We start from the raw sequence: 26457 nt of genomic DNA on the forward strand, positions 1-26457 counted from the left end.
AAACGAGATAAAACAAGTATCAGAAAAGAATATCTAGATTATTTCCAAGCTGTTTATTTACAGTTTCAAAGAAAATGCGCTCTGGCTTCCAACTGTCTCAGCCTCAAATCCTAATGACCCATCTGTTTCACCTCACCTTCTCCTCCAGATTTTAAACAAACCATTGGGATGCTCGCTTTATTACTGACTTTTCTATTTCTTTCCATTACCATCATTAAACATTTATCTTCTTTTTTTTCTACACACACACACACACACACACACACACACACACACACACGTCTTCTACTATTGGAATTAAAACTAACCAAACTAAAAAAATGCTCAAACTTAACCTTGGGTCCAATATTTTTGCAGATTAGGACAACATTTTAAATATAAAAAGCTGAGGATGCGTGTCAAGGCACCTCCACCAACATCAGTTTCTTTGTTCTCATTCAAATTACTTGCATACGCATACCAGAGAAGTGTCACTTCAGTCTCAAACCTCAACTAAATAAAAGCCCAATGCAGCTCTGAAAACAAAAAAGGAGTCTTTTTTCTCTTCCTTTTTTGTTTTCAAATCCCAGAGGTTAGTCTTAGGTAAATTTTGGCAGATATATTTAGAAATACTTGAACAAAAGAATTGAAGAAACTGTGCTGCTTAGACTGGTACCTTAACATCGGCCTCCTAAATAAAATTCCGAGCTGAAAAATCTGTAAGAAAATCATTAATGTATTTATTGAGCATTTTCTTTGAGAATAAATCCGGTTTCCCATATAAATTCAAGAAAAGCTTCCCACACGATGCTTTTTCTAATTAAAATAAATGTGAAAATCTTTAAAACAGCTGTTGAAAAGAAACAAATGGAAAGTGGACAATTAGACAAGAAATATATACAGTAAGACACATTGAAAGCTCAAAGACATCTATTCAAAGGAATAAGGACACATTTATCCGCGTCCATATAATTCAATGTTTTCTTAAAGCCCGTTGAAAAAAATTGATATTAGTAACATAAATTTTTTCGAACAAGATCAATCTTAGATAACTGTGGTCAAGTTCTATGTGGAATCTAAGTTCTTTCAGTGTTCAGTTACAGGCCCAGTGTGTAGCCCAAGGGTCAACTACATAGAATGTGGTCATCCTCTATTCATAGAATAAATGACTGAATGTTAACTAGTCACCTAAAATCTGATTCATTTTGAAATCTGATCTTGAATGAAAATCTTGCTGTAAAAAAATACATGTATTAGTGCATTGCATTTGTCATTAATCTTGTGTGTTTTGCATATTATTGTCTTAAACTTTTAAAGCATTTAAATTGAAGAAGGATGAATAAGAATAAACGACCAGGAGCAATCCTTTCATGATCAAAATATTCTCTTTAGAATTCCAATCTGTCATACCTCATGCTGCTAATGCTGAAGTTCTTTCTCAAAGTTTTCCCATTTTTTTGCCTCTTCATGCTGTCTCTGTGTCTACATCTGTCTCTCTGGCTTCTAGCTCATCCTTCTTCTCCATTCCTGCCCTGGACCCTGAGGCATCTATAATTACTTGGCTCCCCAGGTCTACGGCTTTCATCACCAGGCCTGCCCCAAACACTGAGTTTTCTGAGAGTCTCTGATTCATTCTGCTTCATCAACATTCATTCCATCAGCAACAAAATGGTACTGAGGATTCTTATAAGTTTCCACAACCTCGAAATCCCTCTCAAGCTCTAGAGACAAAGAAAGCAAAATAGTATTGATGGGCTTTTACATATGACTGTCTGGGGGACCCCAACATGTTAAAACTGACAGCATTATCCTTTCTACAAACTTTTTTTCTGTCTGGAAAGGTCATGTAATTGTTGATTTATATGTCTGGTTCCACCACCAGACTGTAAGCTTCTAATGACTGAAGACTCACTACTTGATAGAGTCTACAATGAGAATAGATGGGGTGAAGGAACTCATGCACGCTTCACCCAGGAAAGTTAGCTAGCTATTATGTTACCTAACTCCATCTTTGCCCATGACTCACAGCCTCTCCTTCCACCTTGCCAGTCTCCCAGCACATGGGCAATGGCCTGAATCAACAACTGTCACTAACAAACATGAGTTAGTTACTATGGCCAACGTTATGTTCTTTGTTAACCTATACATGTTTCTAATGGACTTGCTAATGATAGATTAGAAAACAACAGATTTGCTGGGGAAAATGAGTATTATTTGGAAATACGTCCATTAACACTGTTTTCTTAGAGAAACAGAATCCCATTTTCTTTACTTATTTTGCAATATTTAAAAGAATTAATCTGCCACATCGTTTCATTGTTTCTATGAACATCTAGATGATTCAGATGATTTAGACAAGAGGCTTTTATATTTGTGGTTTGTGACTGCTGTCATTCTTGAAATTTCACACTTATATTGGGATTTCCTGGTTATGAAATATGTACTCTAATTGTGCCTGGCAATACAGGGACCAAAGCTTATGTTGCTGATGAGCATTGGAGCTTCCTATGGACGAGAAGAATACTTCGGAATTGTCCCCTCTTATTGGCATAATCAGCAAGATCAACATCTATCCATTCTATTCCAACTGCTGAATGGTGAAAATAATGAAAGGTGATCAAGGCAGATTAATTAGGCAGAAACAACAACACATTTGAAGGCAATGAACTAAATTGCATTATTAGATGGGTATTAGATTCAGTCATCAAATTTTAGAGCTGAAAGGGAGGACCTTGGAAATTACAATTGCAACACAGAAAGCTAGGTGTATATATGTCTTTGCTGAGACGGTGTCCTACCTTTGGGAGAACAGTTCTAGGAAGGGGGAGTTCCCACCTCATGGGTAAGTCTGTCTCAACTGTGAACATTTTTAATTGCTAGAAAGCTCTTATACAGAGCTGAAGTCGGCCTCTCTCCAAGAAACACCATTTGTTGGTTGTTGGTAGTCCTGTTTCTGGAGCGACTCAGAACTAATGTGTTTCTTTCTTTCTTTTTTTCTTTTTCTTTTTTTTTTTAAGTAAACACCCTTTAGAATCTAGAGTGACGAAATCTCTCCTTGGTCACAACTCCTTCAGATACAAATCTAGAACTCTCGCTCTCCTGGTTACCTTGGCCTGGACACTCATTGCATGTCATGGTATCTTTTAAAACTGTGGCATTTGGAGCTGATCGGAGCCAGACAGCCTGAATGGTTTACCCGCAAGTCCAGGTGAGCACCAGAGTGCTCCTGCAATTCTCTTATCTCTAGAGTCTCCTGGAAAAAATAGGGCAAAGGCTCTATGTCTCCACAATAAACGGGCACCAGGGAGCAGGAATAATTTTTTTTTTATTGCTTCTCTCTCATATGAACTCTGCTGTTTGGGCTAGTTATGTCAATTCCAACATCTAAGGGATGCCTTCCCTTCAAATATAAATAGAGAAAGAGTAATAGCTCAGAGGTCTGGAGATATCCTGGTTTTAAATAAAATTGGAAAGAAAGTCAAGGTTTGTGTTAAGAAGGCACATAGGATAAATCCTTGGTTTTAATAAAACAAATGAGGCATATTATTTAATAAAAAATAAAGTAGATGGGGCACATTGAAGTAAGATAGACTAGGTAAAGAATTCTAATGATTTTACAGGTGTAAAAAATAGCTCAAAGCCTTTGCACAAGTTGCTCAAGGTCACACAAATGGCAATTAGCAGAGACCTGATAAAGAGACAGGTTTCCTGGCCATGCCTACCATCTATCTACGTGTCACCATAAGTCACTGGAACTCACACGCTGACATATTCAACATTTCTTTTTCATGGCTGCAAGGAATAACACCTGTTCAAAGCATGGCATAATCAGTAGAATGTCAATGACCATGATTGGTGTTTGAAACTCTCAAAAAAAATCCAGGTGATTTAATTATTCACTTTTTTTTTTTTTTTAAATCATCAAGGTGTGTGAGGATTGTAGAGATATTGTCAAATTACCTTTACCTACAAAACCTTCACTGAAGTCATCAGGCATACCTCAAATGTTGACCTACTTTAGTAGCACTGTCTTTAGGAAATTCTAGTATTGTAGGGCAATGACAGACAATTTGCTCGGAGAATGCAATTTATATTTTCATTTGTTCTTGCAATGCAGAAGCTAAGATAACCTGTGGGCAGAGACTAGAAAGAAGCTGAACAAATCTGTTTGCTCCCTCTGGGCATCTGGTTAAACCATGCTTCTCAGCATTCTTTGCAGTTAGAGAAAGCCACATGACTGAGGTCTGGCCATGAGAATGTGGGTGGAAGTGATGTATGCTATTTCCAGGTCTGCTCATACAACTTGTCACAAAATCCTCATCCTCTTGTATCCCCTCTGCTGGTGGCTGTGATTTTTTGAGGTCCTCGTTGTTGGAAGAGCCTCTAGATAGAAACGTCCCAGTAACGATAGAAAGAATTGCTCATCTTCTAGTGAACCCACTAATTGATTGTCACATGCCTGTGATATATGTCATGGCCTATGACATGAACAAGAGATGTCATATTATATTAAGCCACTGAGGTTTGCTATAGCAGTTGGACTGCTCTAATACAGATTTGAATAGATATTATTTTACATTTTCCCTCCTATAAAATATAGTCTAAATGTAAAATCCTTGAGTTTCTAATGAGGACAATATTTTTGTTGGCATACTGACAGAAAAATAAAGGGCAGAGAGATTAAACTGCCAAATACAGTACAAGAATTCAGCAAGCAATGCTTCTCTCTTAACTCTAGTTGTACTAAAAATACTTTACAAGGCTAATAATATATTTTCATTAAATATTTTGAATACTATGCTTTAATAAGTATGTGCTGAACGTGTGAGTGAATGAGCCTCTGAATGATCATTCAAAAATCTTATATATTTTGTTTATATTTATTTGAATGAAGATGATGCCCTCTAATTTTTTTCCAAATATTTTTTTCATCTAAAAGAGTGGCAAAGAGCAAAATTCTAAGAAAAAAAATTAAATAAGATTTTTGAAAAAAAAAATTCACGAAGGAAATATTAACAATTTCTTTAACATAAAAATAATTTAGATTTAAATAAGATATATTTGGGAGGAATAAAATGAATTAAAATTATTACTTCCTAGAAATATCAAAATAGCGAACTATTACAGAATGGGGCTGAGACAATCTGGGATCAATTCTCAGGTCAGTTCAATAAAACATCTCTTCCTGAACTTTAGTTTTCTCAGGTAAAAATATAGATTTGAAGTAAATTATTTCTAAGTATCCTCCTAAGTCTAAAATTTTATATCTCTATGATAAAAATTTCCTATAAAAAGCAAAATAGCTCATAAAGTTTCAATAATATCATAATGTCTGTTCTAAACTATACTTCCACTTTATATTTCAGGATGTTTTATATCTTTAAGGTGACTTTTTATAGTTTAATTTTTATTTCAATCAAATCCCAATGAACTATAACATAAATTGAGAAAGTGCACTCTTAAAAAACATTCATGATTTGTTTAGGATCATTGATAAACCCAGGATCCAACTTTTTTCCTGCCACCTGATTAGCAGACATGAATTAAATAGGGGTCCTGGTTTAAAGAATACTCTCAATGTTTTTTTCCTATCCATAAAAAAATTAAAAAATTAAAAAGTAAATGTTTCCTAGTTACTATTGGAAAAGCAGAAATCCAGCTCAAATAATGTCTTATCACATCAGCAGCAGCACTGTGATTAGAGTTTTAATGGAATCAGTGGCTACTGTGGGTCAGATGCTGCACTAGACTCTTTACGAATGATATTTCCAATCTTTATGTAGTCTTCCCAGGCATATGTAATGATTGACTCCAGTATTCAGAAAAAGTGGGGGTCTTGTTGATTAATGAGTTCTCCAGGCCAATCAGAGATGGCTAAGTGGAGGAACCAGGATTTGAACTCACATCTGTCTGAACGAATAGCCGTACCAATGAGGCTTCATTTCGTTTTGTTTTCTTTGGATTATTTTAAGAATTATTTACCTTATTTTAAAAAAAATGAAAAAAATTTTTTTAAAAAATTGAAGATTGTATAAATAGGGGAATTAATACGATGAGATTTGGGAGAAATCAGCTGTCAGTCTATATAGATTACATACGCCTCACTCTATAACACACTGCAACGCACACGTTACAAAGGAGTCCACAGTTGTTTTCAGATGGGATGGAGATTGGATTAATATTCTTGTAGTACACTGTGTAATCTAACCCAGAGTTATCAAGTGATATTTATTTGTAACAGTGAACGAAGTCAGAAAACAAAGAATGTTCATTTTTCTATGCCTGCCTTTAGCAGTTAAATCTGACATATTTTTTGATTGCTTTGATAGAAAAGTCACATGAAGAAAAATATAATTTTTCTAAATTGTTATTATTTTCAATCCATGATAAAACGTATATGCCTTGCTCCATCTGTGCAGACGTTTTATGTATTGGGCACTGTGACAGTGAGAGAATAGGTCAGGGAACTAAGACATTGTGACCTCTGCCCACATGGGGCTCCTACTTTGAGAGAGAAAACAATTACAGCAGTGGTCCTCAACTTTTTTGGCACCAGGGACCAGTGCTCCTATGAGAATCTAATTCCTGATGATCTGAGGTGGAGCCGAGGCGGTGATGCTAGCGCTGGGGAGCGGCTGCAAACACAGATGAAGCTTCGCTTGCTTGCCCGCCGCTAACCTTCTGCTGTGCGGCCCCAGTTCCTAACAAACAGGCCACAAACTGGTACCAGTCTATGGCCCATGCTTGGGGACCCCTGAATTACAGAAACTAATACTGGATTAGAGCTCTGCTAAGGGCAACGAGGAGAGATGGTAGAGTACAATGAAAGTAGAATAGATATTTTTTCCTAATTGTGAGACCAAGAAATCGTGACTAAATAGTGATTTGAAGAATGGCAAGGGGAAAGTAGAGTCATGTCAGATGAGTTTTGCAGCCAGGGGAAACGAACTGTTCAACACACGTGACTCTTTCCTTGGATCTGTCGTCCCAAAAGCTGATCCCGCCTAACAATGAGCTTCCAGCTTGACAAAATGGCACACGTAAATGCATTCAAAAAAAGGGCAGAAGGGAACAATGGTTTAGGCTCCATAATAAGTTTAGCCTGTCTAGAAGAAAAGGTTGATATTAGAAAAGAATGGGTCTTGAATTTACATAAAAAAGGAAAAAACAAATTAAAGAGGGTTTTGAGTGACAGGCTATAGAGTTTGCATTTATTTTTGAGGAGCAGGGATGCCATCACTGTTAAAGAAAGAACCTCCCAGGAAAAGTGTGCAAGAGGGACTAGGAGGAAGATGTGTGAGATGTCGCTTTGAGTTAGAGGCTCATCACTAGGATCATCTCATCTCTAGGCACATGAAATCCACAGATTTCCAGATATCACCATCTCAACACCACCATGTTGCCAACTTCTTAAACATCCTTTTTAATGAAGTGTACCAGCATAGATACAAAGATGCAGAAATACAAAATATTTTGTAGCATATCTTTCATAAACAATTTTTAGTGTTTGCATCCAATGCAGATAAACTTGTGACTACCTACCAGTTAAAGATCACTTTTTAGAATTGGAAAATCCATCCTCTGTTCAATGACGAGAGAATCATGTTTTATTAACCAACCTTATTGTCTGGTCTTAATCTGATATCAAGATTTGGAGGGAAAAAAAATACTAGACAAGGTTATATTGAGAATTCATTAAATAACTACCCCGAACCCACAGTCAATTTTCTGCATATTAAAAATGGAACATAATTAGGGAAAGTGTCCTTATTGTTCAACAATCCTTTTTACTTCAAAATAGTGCATGAAAATGCAAATGTCTCCCTATAATTTACTACATTAAATATGCATGCCTTCAGCTCTCCTTGGCTCCTATAATACCAACAGCAGCCCTTTACTTCTTTTCCATTTAGGACCTGACATTACTGAAACTCATTGTCCTCTGTATCAAACTCTTCACATATTTGACAGAGAAACTGCTGATAAAAATCTTTGGAAGGGACAAATAGAATTCTAAAATAATTGATGAACAGTGTTCAGGTTATAAAACTTTTATAACTTGAGTCAGGCACTCGTTTGACTTCGGATGTTTTAAGATATCTATATCTTTTGACAAACTCCAAAATCATATGCCAGAAGTTATAGGAGACCTGACGACAGAGTCATTCTTAAGTAGGACACAAGGCAGCAAATTAACATAAAGCCAACAATCTAAAAAAGAATCATCTTAAAGAAAGGAGGCCACAGGGACTCAGGCATATGTGCTTTTTACATTTTCCTTCCTCCCTACAGTCATAGTCCCAGCAATGCTGAATAGAGACTGGCAAAGTACAAAGATCTCTGGATTTAATTGTTGGGGAAATTTGACCCTGGTACCAGTTCTGCCATCATCTGAGTGACATTGGGTATGTGTTTTTACTTTCCATGCTTCCAAGTACTCATCTCTCGAATAGAGGATTTAAACAATAGATGCCTTCTGGATTCGAAAGTTTACGGGAAAAAAAAGAAGTAGTTAAATCTTAAAAGTGTATACTTCATTTCCTTAAAGTGAAAAGAGATTCATGTGCACCTAAATACATTACAAAAATTGTATTTGGTGAAAATGTTCCCCTACGGAAGCCTGATGTTCCTGAAACTACAACCTTGGCCTGTTTTAAGGAGATTTTCAGACTAATTAATGATACTATAGGACAGAAGAGAGGTGGTTTTACATACAAAACATCCTTAGGTACCGCCAACAGCATGAACAATCACAAAGCCGAAATGCAGAAGGAAAGATGCCAAGTTCAAGGAGAAGTAACAATGGTGTGAAGAGAATAAAGAAACCATGGCTATAATTTGAGTTGCTCTTTTGTGATACACTCAAGAGGATTTGGCTTTCTGAGCAGAATCACTGCTTACTAAAGCCCTAAGGAGAAAGTAACAAATTATCTATCAGATGCAAAGAATTAAAATTAACTTTTTCTTCTATAGGAAAAAAAATGTGGAATTCTATGGATGTCTCGACAGCATTTGTTTTCCTCTATTTTTTTAAGTGGTGATGTCAGACGAATCCTTCGAACAATAGGAGAGAAAGAGAATGACTAGAAAGATCAAAGCAATATTACTAGACATTTTATAAATTGAGAAGACTTTAATGTAGAACATTTTTATATATCCTCAAGACTGAGTTAATGTGCATAGGAAATTACTATTAGGCATTTGGGATCATAATTGAAGTTCCTGTTGCATGGCTTATTGCCACATTTTTATAGAAATGGCTTAGATGTCATTTGAGGACATAAAACTGGCTCTAATAATGCAGCGCATGGATTCATTCCATCGATTTAGAAACCAAGTGCAGAGGGTTCATACCTCTGAACGCCGTGATCTGGGAAGTCCCAACCACAGCATTGTACGGTGTAAACAGAGTTGTTTTAGGGGTAGTGAGACCCTGGGTACCAGTTCAGACTTAGCCCCTAATTAGCTGTGAGGCCTTGGGCAAATCACTTTCCTCTTTTGAGTCTTCATTTGCTTACCTTTAAACGCAGCCTCTGGACTCAACAATTCTCAAGTTTAAGATTTTATTAATAAATACCAGAATACGTTCTATACTAGAGGTTCTCAGTCCCATGTGATTATTACAAACAATTGGGGAATCTTCACAAACCACAGTTAAATCACTGAGGGTGGAGCACTGACATTGGTAATTTTGAAAACCTCCCCAAGAGTTTTTAAAGTAAAGCCAGGGTTCGCAACCACTGTTCCATACTTAATGGAACATTTTAAGCAACGTTTAATATACTTTTCAATATTCTTTCAGTAGACTGGCTGGGTCCATTATTTCCCTAGTTTTCCCTGTATTAGCTGGAAGTATTCTAATTACCCTTCCTTACTCAAGAGAAAGGAAAAAGAGTTTTAAAAGGAAGGAGCTAATCTATTTTCTATCTATTAGAATTCTTTGAAAAAAATTTTATAGGTGAAGTAGAAAAATGTTTGATCACATCAAATTTTAAGATGGTCGTCATTATTTATTTATTTATTTGCATTATGATTATCCCCCATCTTCATAAATAAGAAAAGATTAAACCGTCAAAGCTAAGAACACACAAAGGCAATCAGTGAGTGGGTGGGTGAAAAATTGTTGTTGAATTTTGATTCTTTTACTTGGCTTCTTCAGCTAGGATGCCTTATAAACAACAATGAAACCAGCAGCTTAGAAAAGATAACCGATTTTTTAATAATCATTAGAAGATAAAAAGTCATTGATCTAAGGATAGCCAAAAAAAAAAAAAAAATTCATACTTACTTCTCAGTGTTATGTTTTCTATGCCTATGAGTTTTTTTTTTTTTTTTTTTTTTTTTTTTTTGGTTTTTTAATTTTTGAAGGAAAGACAAGCTTTTTCCCAGTAGGTGGGAGGTGTGTGGGTAGTTGAATATATGCACAGGTGCAATCAACTTTAATTAAGATTCAAATCATTTTAACAGGCAGATGGAAAAATGCTTTAATCTTCTTTAAAAGAAATAGAGACATTCAGGCACTAAAAATATTAATGCATGGGAAGAAAAATATCATTTCCATTCTTCCTGAAAGATGTAATTCTGAAAATACATTCATAAATGTTTTTGAAGGAAACACTAAATACTAAGAAGACTAATTTCTTCATCAAAAAGGGTTATAAGAATATTTAATTTCTATCAAAGTAAATGTAAAACTTAGATTGTTGTAATCACAGTTACTAAAAGCCATATTTTGGTGTTTAAAAAGTCACATCTATTATAGTTTTATAAGAAAAGTAAGGCAGGAATACTTCTAGAGGAAATATAACTGATCACTACAGAACTGAACATATTCGATACTGTATTTCTTGCTTTTAATTTCTTGATTTTAATTCCTCATTTCTCTAGATAAATGAATAGAGAGAGAAATGGTGTTTGGAATCATTGTTGGCAATCTAAAATTTTTCATAATATTCTTGAGAAAAAATATGCATACAAATTTGAAGAGGGAGGAAAAAACACTTGTTAGGGTAAAGTCTCCAATGAACCAGATTTTATTTCTTCCCCCAAATGATATTTTAAATGATTAATCAAGAAGATTCATTAAGCCTATAGGTAAAATCAATAGCAATATATTTAAATGTTGATAACTTAATATTTAGAGGGCATTCAGGAGAGCTAGAACTTTTTTCAGATTGTGCTTCTACTCTACATTATATTTTTGCTTAAGTAATTGAAGCTCTTTGGATCTCAGTTCATTAATATGAAGAAGTTAAATAGGACTATTTATAAGGCCCTGCAAATATTTATTGAGCTGCTATTGTGTAACTTATGGTCTAAGGACAGAGAGTAGGGAGTTGATCATCTTTTTCTCCACTTGTTCTCTTTGGAGCCAAGGAAGGCAAGATGCAAGACTTCATCTCTTGGAAATTTTACATGGCGATATCACTCACTTCTTCCTTCCCTCCTTCCCTCCTTCTCTCCTTCTTTCCTTCCCTCCCTCCTTCCTTCCTTCCTTCCTTCCTTCCTTCCCTCCTTCCCTTCTTCTTTTTCTTTTGTTTTGACTTTTTTTTTTAAGCTTCTTTTTAGGTTAGGTGCATGCCACCTGTCCCCTTGTTTCAACTCTTACATTCCTCTTTTCTTCACATACACACATGTAAAAGGCATATATGAACTGTTAATCACAAAGTGCCTCAGGAGTAAAGGTGTTTCTTTTTCTTGTGTGTGTGTGTGTGTGTGTGTGTGTGAGAATTAAATGAAAAAAAAGAAAATAGAACCTGGATTAGATGTCATTTCCTATTTCTGATATTATGTATACCCTTGATTACTGTGATATCTTGTTTCATAAGTTATCTGGTAACAGACTTTTTGTGGCAAAATCAATCTGAATGATGAATAAGGCCACAGAGAATTCCAATATTCACTGTTCTGTGTTAGGCTCATGGATTAAAGACTAAGGAAAAAAGCGGGAAAGACAAAAAAAAAAAACAGAAGGAAGACGAGAGAGCAGTACTATATGTAATACGAGATTCTGTAGATGAGGCTATGATTGCGCCTCAAACAAAAACCAGTCATTTCCAAGGGTCACCAGACGCAGGCCACTGGAGTGAATCCCAGAAGCTCAGGCCTTGTGAGCTTCAGAACCTAAGAGAATGCTGTGACATGAACCAGGAGAGCCAGAATGGTACAATGTAGAAATGAGGGAGAAAGAAACAGAACGCCTTTCTAAAGTGCTCAGTTCTAAATCTGCTTGTCTCCATATCCGGCTACCATTCACATCTTTATAACAATGTTCTTGACAGCCAAGTCTTTCCTCAGAAGGTGTCCCCTCCATTAATACATGTATCTCCCATCTTTATTTGAGTTATCAGATTTTATTGACTGACATTCAGATTCTGGCACCTGGAATGGTGCTTGTCCCACAGTAGGTATTTTATCAACATTCACTGAATAAATGAAAGACTAAATGAATGCATATACCTGGTTATAATGCTTATGTATTAATAGCATCAAAAAAAATAAAATACTTAGAAATAAACTTATTGAAGGAAGTAAAAGATATATACATTGAACACTACTTCTTCCGTTAATTGTTTAGGCTCGCCCCATTCTAACTTAGTATTCTAGAATTTAGCATGAGGCTGACCCTCTGTTTCCATCAGGTGTCACACAGACCCCTTATGTGACTGCACAGTGACACTCGAAAGGAACTTATTTGTTCTTTAATAGAAACTGGTCACCAGATTGTGACACAGTGTGCTCTTCCATGCCCTAGTGACTATAGCTCCTCTGTCTAGCTGGTTTTGTTTGTGTTCCTATTTCAGATCCTACAATTCAGGTATCTGATGTATGAGTCTTCACAAAGGTTTGCCATATACTGCATGTTCTTACTTTCAAAAGCCTTGGAACTTGGTGTCTGAAAACCTTATTCTGGTAGATTCCTTTTTGCTTCTTTGTGGATTCTATTTGAATTCAAGTGGGTGCCTCGTAGGCTTTTCTTTCCCTTCCCCAGCTCCAGACCTTGGAGTTTCTGTTAATTTGAAGCCACTACAAATGTAGCTGACACATGAGCACAAATCCCCAGGGGCACGAAACTCAGGTGAGGCTTCCCTCTTCTGGCTGAATAACATCCAGTCTTCTCTATTCTTAGAAGAACTTTTAAAATTCATAGAGAAAGAAAGAATGCTGAAGCCCAGGGAAACACACATTACACACTAACACAGATTACGAACTGGCCTCCTTAAATGTCAGCTGCTTGTGAGTCTGCGGAAGTCTTCCATTGATTTCACAGGGAAGTAGGTCAGCACAGCTTTTAACAGGAGAAGCCTCGTGCCGCAGGTTTCATTTAACGATGAGGAGTGAATATTAAAAATTGATGCGCAAAGCAAACCTCTGCTTAATTAGCATCTGGATAAAGACGTTAGTAAGAAAGCCACGGAAGTTAATAAAAAATGAGAAAATTGACAATGAAGTATTTCAACAGCTGCTTCTGTGACTATAGCCTTTCATTTATGAGAAATGTTAGGGATGGTCACTTCATACCTTGCCTATTATTCTAGTTAATCCGTATTTCGGAGGTTAGCATTCTTTCTGTATCTCTGGTTGCATACATGTTTTTATACAAAATCTGAGTGCTTGTTGTTGTTGCTTTGTGAGGTTGAATTTTTCAAATGCTAACCTTAAAATATTTTTGCATGTTGACTAAACACTTGAAAAGAAAAAAAGATTCTATGTGAATCTGCTTAGAAACAAAACTTCGCAAATCATCCTTTTAACTGTCTCCATCTATAAACGAAATATTTTTTTATAGTAAGCACTGAGGGTCTTCTTAGTTTCCACCTAATTCCTTGGTTAAAACTTACGCTTTTTTTTTTTTTTGCGGGGTGGGGGGGAAGCAAAGCTTTTATTTTAAAAGATAAATCATTTGTGACAAGAAAGTTAAAAAAAAATGTATTTATCGCATTTGAAAAATACATCAATGATCCAGTTATATTGAATTTTTTTCTGATTGCTGATGAATCATCTTTCACAATCATCTTGTCATGTTGCCTGACCCTTTGTACAATGAAGGTGACCTCTCTGTTCTCAGAGCTGTTCTTTATAAGATAAGGGCAACTGGCTCCATCAGAGTGATGTCCCCCCTCCTTTGACGCTTAGACATCATTCAGCAAACTCAAAAAACCTGCCTCCTGTGGGAATGGAGAGTAGCTTACATTCTCCCCAATGCTTTATGCTTCTCACGTCAGGTACTAGACGATCCACTTAAGATGTCAGATCCTTTACCCAAGCCTAACTGAAGAGAGTTGTTCAAACAGTACGGAATCTCTGAAAATTAAATTTAATTTTGACCTTACTTCATTTTCAATAAAATATTTATTCTTCTCATGCATACCTAAAGTCAATCACCCCTTATAGTTGCATAGCAATTTACATTTGACGAGGTCTTTTCCTATACACAATTTTCTTTAAATTTTTACAACAATCCTATGAGGTAAGTATAAAAATAAAACTGAGACTCAGAGAGTTTGCCTTGCCCTAAAAGTACCGTTGTTCAGAGGCAAATCCATCTTTGGACCCAAGGACATTTGCTCCCCATATCTTTTTCCATGCATGTATCTTAAGTAACCCTCTAACCTACCTTCCATTATAATGAGATTGTTTTTTTAAGCTGGACAAACAGGATTTTTTTTAAACAAAAGTCTAGAAATGAGGATATATTTTTATTCTTATCATCTTACGGAAATTAAACAGTGAATAGGCCATACTCGCTACCATGCACAATTTAACTGATAGTTTTTCTATGTCATGATATCTTAATATTGCTTCCAGAACCATAAATGAAATTCTATGCTATGCTGTTTTTCTTGGACCCTACTTTAATTCATCGATAAAATATTTAGATTAGAATATAAGTATTTGCTTTCATTTTCTTTGCTGAGTGCTGTCTGGTTTATCCAATCAGTAATAGGACTGATTTCTCTTCTGACTATTTTATATAAAAATCATCTAAAGTTGAGTTTCTACATCAATATTCCTTAGAGCAGTTGCTTCTGAAATTTCTTAACTAGTGTTGATCTTGGCATATTGTACAACTCAGATTATTTTTAACATTTTGAAATCATGGTAGTTCTTGCTTTTTAAAAAAAAGTTAGTTTTGGAAAAATCCATAAATCCACAAATATGAATTAATTTTGCAAAACAGTCATAGAGGTTATATGCACTTAATAAAATGAAGTCTTTAGTTTCAAAAACTTCTTCTTTAATTGTGGAGTTTACACATTTATTCATTTTAGTCAGTCTTTGATCATTCAAGGAACACACATTAAGTGGACTTTGAGCCAGAAAATGTGCTAGTTGTTGCCATATTGTGTCCTGACAATTTAGTCAGGGGAGGCAAACATTTAAACATTAATCGCAGGTCTGTGTCATTCATGTCTTAGAAAATGTGTTTGTTTTGTTTTGTTTTGTTTTATAAATGGAAGAGTAGAGCTCCCAAAAAAGGAAGCAGAGGAGACAGAGCCCAAAAAAGGATTACGAGGATGATATGTTGCAATGAGAACCAAGAAAAATGTGTTCAGATGGAGTAACCATCAATGTCAGATGTTCTGTGATGGTTAAGAGAACCATGAGAGAGAAAAGACCAGGGCCAGAAACCAATTAGGAATCTCTAAATGACTTGGAGTGAGCAGAAGAGAAAACTAGGTTATAGGAAATTATAGATGAAATGGGGGACAAGAAATGGGAGAAGCAACAAATTCAGGACATTCACTTGAGTGGTTTGGTCATGAAAGGAAAATGGAGACTCATGGCCGGATATAGAATCAAACTGTTTTTGCTGAAACATCAGTGGATAATTTTATTATAGTTTATATTAAATGATCATTTATATAGCTTGGTTTAGAAGCCAAAGTGAATTCTGCAGGCTTTAAGTGAGATTATCAATCAAGCAAAGAAGGACCACTGAGAGGCAATCTGTTTCGGTTTTTCAGATTGGAAATTTCTCTTGGACCAAATTGACAAAAAGCTTTCATCATTTTGAAATATCTCTCTTGTCATTAATCATTGGTAAGTGGTTCAAAGAATGCAACTAGTTTGTAGATGTAGAGGCGACTTTGATATTCAGAACATGATATCTTAAGGAGAGAATTGCTTCATTTCAGCTGTGATCATTCTGTTGGGAGCTGCTAATTTCTAAATCCTTTCTCAGCTTTCTAGATCTTGGAAACCCAGATTTCTTATTTGTGTCATGGGAAAAAAGCCACACTAAAACTACCACCCATGGTATTGTTGGTGGACATAGAGTTGGACAACATGTGGATGCCCCCAATCTTTACTTTCTGAATCTTTCTACCTATTGTTTTTCAATTTTTTTCTCTCTTGACTTAACTATATCATTTTCATCTATAACAAAGGAATTGCAAAAAATATAAAAACGCTATTTGATTGAATGTACCTGAAACTTGACCAGAAGACAATGTAGGGGAAGTTTTCTCTTCATCTCTAGTTGTCAGAAGACTAGTATAGACTTCTGGATTTTAAAATGTTTCCTTTAAGTTCAGCTGTGCTGGGTATACCTGGCTAGACAGGATATGCAACTTCAAAATCCATGTTACTAACACTCTCTCCTCCCCCATTACATTCTCCTTAGTATTTTCACCCCTTTCATTTGGGAATGGCAATAGCCCAGATTCTCCAGTTGATTGGTTTATCCACCAGGAGTGGAACATTTAATTAACCTGGCTCCCATCAGCTAACAACAATAATGAGTTTGCTTCAACAGAGAAACAACATGCACCACTGCAGACATTTCATTAAATCTGGAATTGCCACCTATTTACTAAATTCTGAAAAACTGCTTTTTTTTGAAAATTAAAAAAAATCTTTTCAAATGTTATGTAACTTAAACTCATTTTTACCTGGAACACATGCATTTAAGACCACCAGTCACACAATAAAAGCTTTCTGAATTTATGCAGTGCTTTTCCACCAAAAAGGTTAAGTGACTTAGTGGAATGTGTTCTCGTTCTCTTTACTTTTTGAGTTCAATAATGAATAATGTTAATCGGATTGGAATGCCTTCTTAAAATGTTGATTGCCATTATTTTCTTTTAAAAATGCATCTTTCTATTTCCAAACATTGAGAAGTGACCAATTTTCATAGCTCAATCATTTGTAAAGAGACCAATGACAATTTGACATCTATGAAATGGTCTACATTTAAATGCTTTATAGCTATATTCTTTATATCTTTCCCCTAATAAATCTGCCTGGAATGAAATGGGCATTTTTTTAAAAACAGGACACTTAAGAGCACAAGCAATGAATTCAGCCTTCAGCATAGCTCCTTTTTGGCTGAATGACTATATTGATTTCAGTGTAGAATTTTCTAAGTCATAGAATCTAATTTTTTTTTTCATTTAATGGTCAAACATTTTTCATATGGCTTCTCCTCAAGTTCAGTAGTCCTCTCAAGTCACTATGCCTATTAATTCAACAAGTTCAATAAATACTAATTAGGTATCAACTTTAAGAAATCTAGCATTGGGCCAGGTGCTACATGAAATAAAATGATAGAAAAATATGGCCTTTGTCTTCCCTGGCCATTTGTCTTAATGGTGAATAAGACAGAAAACACTTTTTAAGACATATATCATTATAGCAGTACAAAGTACTCAGCATTTGAAGAGATTATTTGCAGACAGTAGCATACTGTCTATAACTCTATAAACTCTATAAAACAGTAGCTAGACTCTAAGTGGGGATGCAAGCATTAGATTTCATTTTATGGAATTACTGGGGAAGTCCATTCAGGAAGAAAGAACACCATCAGAAAACCTCAGAGGCAGGAAAGGGGTCATTTATTTGGGGATCTACAGATCATCCAGTAATCCATAGATACATCGAATAACAGAGTCAGAAGAGACTCAGTTTTAGCATCTAATATTTTTATTTGAAAAGGGAGAAAACTCAGGCTTGAAGAGATGAGCTAACTTATCCAGTCTCAAAGCTTTTTAATGGTTGAATCAAGATGGAAACCACTTCCTGTGACATCTCACCCCTGTCCTAGCCTTCTAGATTATATTTAATCTAGAATGAAGGACAAATGTAGGGGTGTATGATATGGCTGATAGGAACTCTCCTACTTATACTTAATATTTAATTACTTATAGGTGTCAGTGTGGAAAACATACGATATTAAATACGAATCAGAAATAAAATTTTCTGTTTGAGGTAATTCAACAGGAGGGAAAGAAATCTGTCCTAGTATATTTCATGTATGTAAAATCAAATACAACCAAGGGAGTCTTGATTTTAAAAGAAATAGACTGTCGTAGCTTTGTTTCAGAATTGAATATGTTTCTGCATTTTATAAATCTAAAGTAGAGAGACTTCTTAATGGAGAGAATTTCTGATTAAATTGCTGACAAGCGATTGCACTTAAAGATTCAGCAGCCAGAGAATATAAACACAAGGGATAAACACGTCTGCCTGCATCAATCAAAGACAGCTGCAGTCTACCCCCAGAAAGGTGAGCAATTATTTATGAAATTATGTCTACTTCAGTGATTCTATATTTCAATCCTAGGAGAAACTGAATGAGAAAAACAGACAATGTTATGGTCCCAATTAACCAAGAAGTCAGATGTATTTTCAAAATCAAGGGATTTTACTTATAGTCTATTTAACCTCATCATCTTGGGAAAAACAAATTATTTAGCTTTAAAAAATAATAATAGGCCAATATGTTCTTGAAGAACTGTATTTTTAAAAAAATTTAGGTAAGTACCTGATTCCATCAACTATACATGAACACAAATCTAAAGAGAAAAGAGCTGAAGCTAAGAAGCATTTTGCATAGGGCTTTCTTAGATTGTTTATTTTACTAGATCAGTTTCTAGGTTAGTGATGCTAAGGTCTTCATTACCTAATTGGCTGAGGGTTTTTCAATCCATAGAATGTTTTTTACCTTGGGGTAGCCACGGGCCATCAAGCTACTACATAGTTATGAACAAGATGTTGGCAGTTGCGTAAAAGGCCTCCATCCCTGGAGGTGGAATCATCTAGTTGGTAGCTGACTATTCAAATCTCACAGACCAAGGAAATGTGCATATATATTCTAAAGCTATGCTTACAGACATTGAGGTGAGCACTTAGTCACTTTGCACAGGTCACTTAGGTGATTCCAAGGCCCGCTGGGCAGACCCCATGCCTTCAGGGGCAGCTCAAAAGTCTGGGGTACAAAAGAGCCCATGGCAGTGACTAGGATATTCCAAAGTGGATACTGGAGGGTGATGAAAATGTTTTCCACCCCCTTTCTAAACTGATGGCAACCATTAAGTAGCTCATGCCATTAAGATACAGATTCAGCTCTCTCTTATTAAATGGATATTCTTGGGAATGATAATCCTATGAGCCATTAGAGCTTTGATAATAACTGGTACATTTTAATGACAATAGAAAAGGGAAAGAAGTTGGGGAGATTGGCTAAGTGTAAATAAAATATCATGAAGACCAGAAACGTTGGAGCTAAATAAACCGGATTCAAGTCCCAGATTTACTCCTTCTGTGACTCTAGGTAAGTTGTGCCTAGGTTTCTTTCATTTTGAAACTGGCAGTGTTAATATCACCTGCCATGGAGTACTACTATGAGGACTGAACACATGTAAAATGCTCAGCACAGTGTCTGAGATAGAGTAAATGGCATTAAAGTAAGTACATGCTACTGTAACCATGGAAACATTAGCAAGGAAAAGGTTGGATGCTGCACTTTCCCCAGGTTCTCACTACCAATTTCACTGATGCATCCCACCTTGGGCTTAGCTGGTCTGAGACAAATCCATTTGAGGCAGAGGCATTGTCCAAGAATCTCATCACTTTGTTCCTCCATTAGTATTGCCAGCTCTAACTCCTGAGGTCCTTGGCCCAGTCATGATGGCTAGACCTCCTCATCACTCCCATAACACTTTCCCTCCCTGTCTTTCTGGTGTCCCACAGGGAAGACTTCACTTCTCTTGTTGCATTTGAGTTACAGCCATTCTCTCTGCTTCTTATATTGACAAGATCATGTCACTGGGTGCCCTTTTTAGATAGCATACCCTTGTTCTGAGTCACAACCCAATCTGGTCCTCCCCTTTAAATGGCTTGGGCCCATCTAGACAGACTTCTGGGGTGAAGACAGCTGCCAGCCTGAGTCTCAGGTTCCCCTGCCTGCCTGACCAGCAGCACTGGCTCCTGTCTGAAATGGCTTTTATCAGCGGTTCTTAAACTTAAGGGTTGAGGAATGCTCATATAGCGAATGGCACAGACCTGTATGACTAAGATGGAGGCTCTAAGAACAAGAATGAACCTTATTCACAGATCGCGCTCCACATGCTTCACTGCTTAACACTCAAGGTCTCTGGGAGAAACTGTAGGTAGTGAAATTGTTTTCCCCGTTGATCCATCCAGATGACCCTGACCATCTTCTCTGCCAGCTGCCAACTAATCAGTAGCTTACTTAAGGAAAATAACATTCACTCATTTCAACCTATCTGTAGTTTACTTTCTCCCCTCTCTCTTCCTGTTACATATATTCTATTTTTGACTCTGTTAGATGAAAGCAATGCTATAGGTTTTTCTTGCATACAGGTAAATAGTACTGTTAATGTTTAGCCACATGCCCCTGAGTTATTTGTGATAAGGGGCATAAATATCACTAGGGTTGTCATTTAATAGTCAACATCTCTGGCCTAATCCCCTGATTCTCACTGAATGGTTCGTAATAAGGCCCAGGAATCTGTATTGTTAACAGCATGCATGTAGGAGCCATTAGAGCTTTGATAATAACTGGTACATTTGAATCATTCACCTAAGCTTTTAATGTCCTTTGCCTACCATATAGGTATTTGAACCATTCACCTAAGCTTTTAATGTCCTTTGCCTACCATGCTTTGAATGACCCAAGGGCATTCTCTGGAGCCTGAGCATATTCCCATGGTCCTGACCTGAGAGTGTTATCCTAACCCAGGTCTTAGTTCCATGTTTTTTCAGAGTGGTAAAAGGAGCCTTGCTAAGGCAGAAACCAGTCTGAGATCATAGTGTGGGACTCTGAGGAGAGAGGCAACCAACAGACATAAGGAGAAGGGCCTAACGAGGCTCATGTCTTTACTGAACAGAGCCTATAGGCCTCGGGCTTGCCAGGCCTTCTGGAATCCTTCTCCTGATACCCGTTGAGAGAACTTCAGGTATTCTGGGTGTGAAGCAAGTCTCAAATGCCTTTGAAAAACCCCACAGTTCCAGAGGTTTCATATCCAGCCCCCATCTCTGGCCAGGTGGCTCCAGCTTATTTTGCACACAGAAGTTCTGCCCAAAGTCAACTGCTTACTGATAGGCAGTCGCAGGCTGAGGTCTCACCCATTCTCCAAGGCAAATGAGAGATCTAGAGTTGTGGATTCTATTCTCTTCCTTTTTCTTTGGCTTCCAGATACTGCTGGCCCTCTGTCCCATGGGTTTCCCATCCATGGATTCAAAAAACATTAAAACAAATGTTGACTTATTGCCCATGTTTACTATGTAGATAGGCCTACCATGGTTGTTTCTATATTGAATATATACAGACTGTTCTTCTTGTCATTATTCCCTAAATAATACAGTATAACAACTATTTACATAGCATTTACATTGTATTAGGTATTATAAGTAATTGCAAGATGATTTAAAGTATATGGGAAGATGTGCCTGGGTTATATATAAATATTACACCATTTTGTATAAGGGACTTGAGCATCCTCCAATTTTGGTATCTGGGGTCCTGGAACCAATCCCCCATGGATACTGAGGGAGGACTATACCTTCTTTTGTCTTACCTACTCTTTGTCAGTCTCTACTTTCACAGGAATAAAAAGGAGGGAAGATAAAGTCCTTAATTATTTTGTTTGCTGAATTTTACTGGAAAAAAAAAGAGAATATTTTAAATAGGCTAATCAAAATGTGTAGATTCTCCTAGTAGATTCTCCTAAAATAAAACAACATTCACTTCATGTTTCCCAGGACAGCTGAGTTCTTGGAAAGTTGATATTCCTGACCATCTCAGATATGAGTCAGGAATGTCATCTAAAACTTAGTAAATGAGTTAAAAGTGGCCTTTGAAAGTAAAGGTCACCAAGTCCCTACATCGAAGGTCAAACACTTAAATTAGATGAGAATCTCCTCACACAAGTTTGGGTGTCTGGTTTCCTGGCCCACAACTGACACATGGTGTGATAATACAATGAGGAAAAGAATTACAGGTGACGGAGAGAGGCGGGGGAAGAGAAGGGAGGCCATACCTGCCAACAAAACTAGCCGAAAAAAAGGGAGGAGACAAGAAAACCACAAGACACAGATGTTAAGAATTTAAGTGAATTTAAATAATATAGTAGTAGAGAGCCAGTCAGCTATACCACCTCCGAAGCCCCTGGGGACATCCTAGTATTGCATTAACTAAGCTATGGTTACTGTGCCACTGCTATTACAAATGATCAAGGACAATGAAGCCTCCCCTATGCAGATCACCTTGCTGGACACTTTATGTGCATTAGCACATACTAGGCATGCAATAAAATGATGTCACAATAATGAGCCTGGATCGTTAAGATGGATACATTAAGTTAGGATACTCTTCCTTTTTTCCTAAAAGTGGGATAATATATAAATACATTAATATATTTTAAAAGATTTTTTCCAGAATCATTCTGTTTTATACATTTTAAATTCTTTTAAAAAATGAATTAAAATAAGAGTAAGTTGGATCAGTGGCTTCTCTACCAATGCCTAATATTTTAGGCATCACTAGACCTTAAGTAATTTAAAAAAGGAGAAAGGTGTGTGTGTGGGGGGGGGTATAGGGGTAGTGTTTTTGTTTTGTTTTGTTTGTTTGCATGTTTGTTTTGGGTTATTGTTTTTGTGTTGTTGTTGTTGTTTTAAGAAAGTGAATGTAAAGGCAAAGGTTACCTCTGATTTCCAACTTTATTTCATCAGAACTATAACACCGATTTATAAATAGAAAAATATAACATCTAAGAGTAAACTGGAGTTGGGAGTATGGGGGTAGTGTTTTTGTTTTGTTTTGTTTGTTTGCATGTTTGTTTTGGGTTATTGTTTTTGTGTTGTTGTTGTTGTTTTAAGAAAGTGAATGTAAAGGCAAAGGTTACCTCTGATTTCCAACTTTATTTCATCAGAACTATAACACCGATTTATAAATAGAAAAATATAACATCTAAGAGTAAACTGGAGTATTTAAAGGCTGAAAGATGATATTTAACAGGAGAAAATTGTATATCTCCATTACTATGGAATATTGTCAAAAAACGACAAAGCTCTTTGGCAATGCCAACCCACCGTTTTTGTTTCTTGTTTTTGTTTTTGTTTTTTGTTTTTTTTAAATAACAATACCAGATGAATGGGCCTGCGTTTTCTTTTTTCTTCCTTTGCCTCTTCTTTAGTGCTATGTTGTCTCACACCCCTTCTCTATGTGTACCTTCACATGTTCTTCATATGTTGGTGCCAGTGTTTGTTTACTGGTCCATCCTGCCCCGCGTGTACATTTCTTTTGTATCTTTCTTGGTGCCTTAGTTTCTTGATTAGTGTCTTCTCTTTTCTGTTTCATTTTTCCATTTTTCTTTAAATTTTTTTATTCATATCTCTCTACTTATATCTTTTTGTCTTATTCTCTTCCTTGAGTATACTATAAAATTTAATTGTATTCTTCACTCTACCTTGTGCTTTTTCATAGGAACATGCATTCATGCATCTATATTAAAAATAATACGCTAAACCTTTTTATTTACAATATTTATTTTTAGGAGAAAAAGAGAATTTTCTCTTTTTCTTACTTACTTCTGGCTATTATTTTCTATGATTCATGGCTTTTGATTTATCAGAATAAAATTGTCCACTCATGACTTATGTGTTGTAAAAATTCAAATTGGAGGATATATAATATAAGATAAAAAGAAAGATAAAAATGATAGGTAGAAAAATAACATGTAAGCCTCCAAATTTACTGTAAAACATATTTGTACTTCACCTACTTCTCATGCAAACACAAACATATACAGCAATAAAATACAAATTCATCACTGCTTACCTGCCTCATAGTCTCCATCTCTCTGCACGACTTTAAAAAACGTTAATAACCAAATCAAATAAAATTATTATAATTAGAGAGACTATTAAGTGTCTTCATATACAATTAAACAACAGGTATGTCCCATTGAATAGGAAAAAAAATGTTTCCTAGAACAATTAACGTGAAGGCCATATTTAGAAAATTGTAAAGTGAAATGAAATTAATTTGTAGTTTACCACTACTGTTTCATTGTATCTCTTTCCTATTGCCCAATCTTCATCAAGAAGTGTCAGCCTTTAAGATGTGAAAATATTAAATAAGGTGTATCCTTAATAGATTATTAAAAATAAGAATTAAAGGCATAAATTTAATTTGACATAGATTTTTAAATTAAAACAAAGATTGTATGTGATTTAAATTAAATACCAAAAACTTATCAAAACCGACATTTCCAGTAAAGCCAGAGAGGTATGAAGAATAGAAATACCAGTCTTTTATTCCTGAAGTGTATAAAAAACACCGATTGAGACTCAGGAATCATGAATGTTATATTACTACTTCACACCACTTACTCTGTCCGTGTGGAATCAGCAGGCATCTACAAATTCTACCTGGCGAGAGGGAAGGGGAGAGCTCTGTAACTCTGAGTGTACTGTAACAGTAATTGTAGGTTAACTCTCAATTATTGACAATTTCAGATCTACTTTTAGAATTACAGAACGATTCTAAGAGCCCACACGATTTTGTTAGCATCTGATAGTGTCTTTCTACTTTCTTCCACAGTCAAAAGTAAACAGCATTCGATTATTTACTTGTACTACCTGCATTTTTTTCCTCCCTTCCATTTATGTAAAGTAAAATATAGAAGTTAATGTCACTCAGGGTATGCCTTTTCTCTGAAGAATCGCTATATGGTTAATAGGACCTGGGCAGGAATTCAATCCTTGGATCCCTAAAAGTTATAAAGAGCCTGGATCACTTTTCCATGTACAAGCTTTGTTTTAGAAGCACACAAAGCTCATTTTGGAGTCGAATGGAGAAGTCTGTGACATATAGCACATAGACTGATTCTAACAGATGGATTTTTCTTGAAATAACTTCATTAGTTAATCATTTTGTCTACATATACTTTTTCTAGCTAATTGGTATAGCTGCCAGCTGGAGCTGCTAAGGATCCTCCAAAAACTGGTAGGTAAGAAGAAATTCCAATAATTTCACTAATTTTAGGATGAAACTTCTATTAATTTCACCATTACATATTTGAAAGTGAAATATTTTTCCTTAAGATATTTTTTTCTCCAACCTATTTCAACAAACTCACTTTACCTGTGCCTAAACCAAATCAACCACCTAGAAAAAACTTTGAACTTTAATAAATATAGATTAGAGTTTTTCAAACTTGTCACTGTTGGCACTGTGGACCAGATAATCATTATCATCATCATCATCATCATCATCATTATTATTTTGTGCTGGGCTGTCCTGTGCACTATAAGCTATTAAGCAGCATCCCTGGTCTCTACTCACCTGATATCAGCAGTGTCCCCAGTTGTGACAACCAAAAATGTCTCCAGACATTGCCAAATGTCCATCCCGGGGGGCAAAATTGCCCCAACTGAGAACCACTATTCTAGACATATGTTGTTCTTAATTTTTATTTCAATTCTTAAAATAATTTAAAAAATAATTTAATGTATGCATGTATGTGTGTATTTAACTTCAGACATGTCTAATATATTACAAACCGTTGCCTTTTAGTCAGGTAAATGAAATGTTTTTTTCTCGTGGGGGATGGGGATTATTTAAGCAGCTAACGCTTTCATAAATCTCTCTGGGTAAAAAAAATATAGACAAGATAAGTGTCTTATAACTACCAATGAATATTAATTATCTAAGGAGTGTCATCTTCATCATCAAAAGTATTAAGGATATCTTTTCCTTTAAAGGAAAGTCCTCAGTGTGATTGTATGAATAGATAAATAACGAAATCCTGTGGTGGAATCGTTTGAGATGTAAATGATTAATTATCAGCTAAGGTGCCTAAGGCATTTTTTTTAAAAAAGGAAAGCAGTATAATTTAATGAAATGGACATGGAGAACACTGGGGTTTTGACTTTATACTCATGGAATGATTTGGGGCTCACAAAAGAATAAGTCATTCAGATGCAGACATTTTCCAGTCTTTGAAATTTAGTGCTAAATATAATGTTCACTACCTGTTTATCACTTAGTGATTTTTTTCCCCTAATTTATATATCAGCAAATCTAGGAAGAGTACCACAGGAATAAGATGCTTTATCGTGGTTTTTTAAAGGGAAACAATGAGCTTATTCTACAGTGAATAAAACAACATAGAGTTGGCAGAGACAATCGTTCATTACATTAAAAAAAAAGGACTAAATTCCACCTGA

General features: G+C 35.8%; 1 protein-coding gene across 1 annotated transcript in view; it reads right to left on the minus strand.

Moving 5' to 3' along the window:
• NYAP2 (neuronal tyrosine-phosphorylated phosphoinositide-3-kinase adaptor 2) overlaps positions 1-26457 on the minus strand; it is a 192569-nt gene that overhangs the window by 28873 nt on the left and 137239 nt on the right. The gene's annotated exons all lie outside the window — the stretch shown is intronic.

This window comes from Pteropus alecto, unplaced genomic scaffold (assembly GCF_000325575.1).
Source record: "Pteropus alecto unplaced genomic scaffold, ASM32557v1 scaffold110, whole genome shotgun sequence".
NCBI lineage: Eukaryota > Metazoa > Chordata > Mammalia > Chiroptera > Pteropodidae > Pteropus > Pteropus alecto.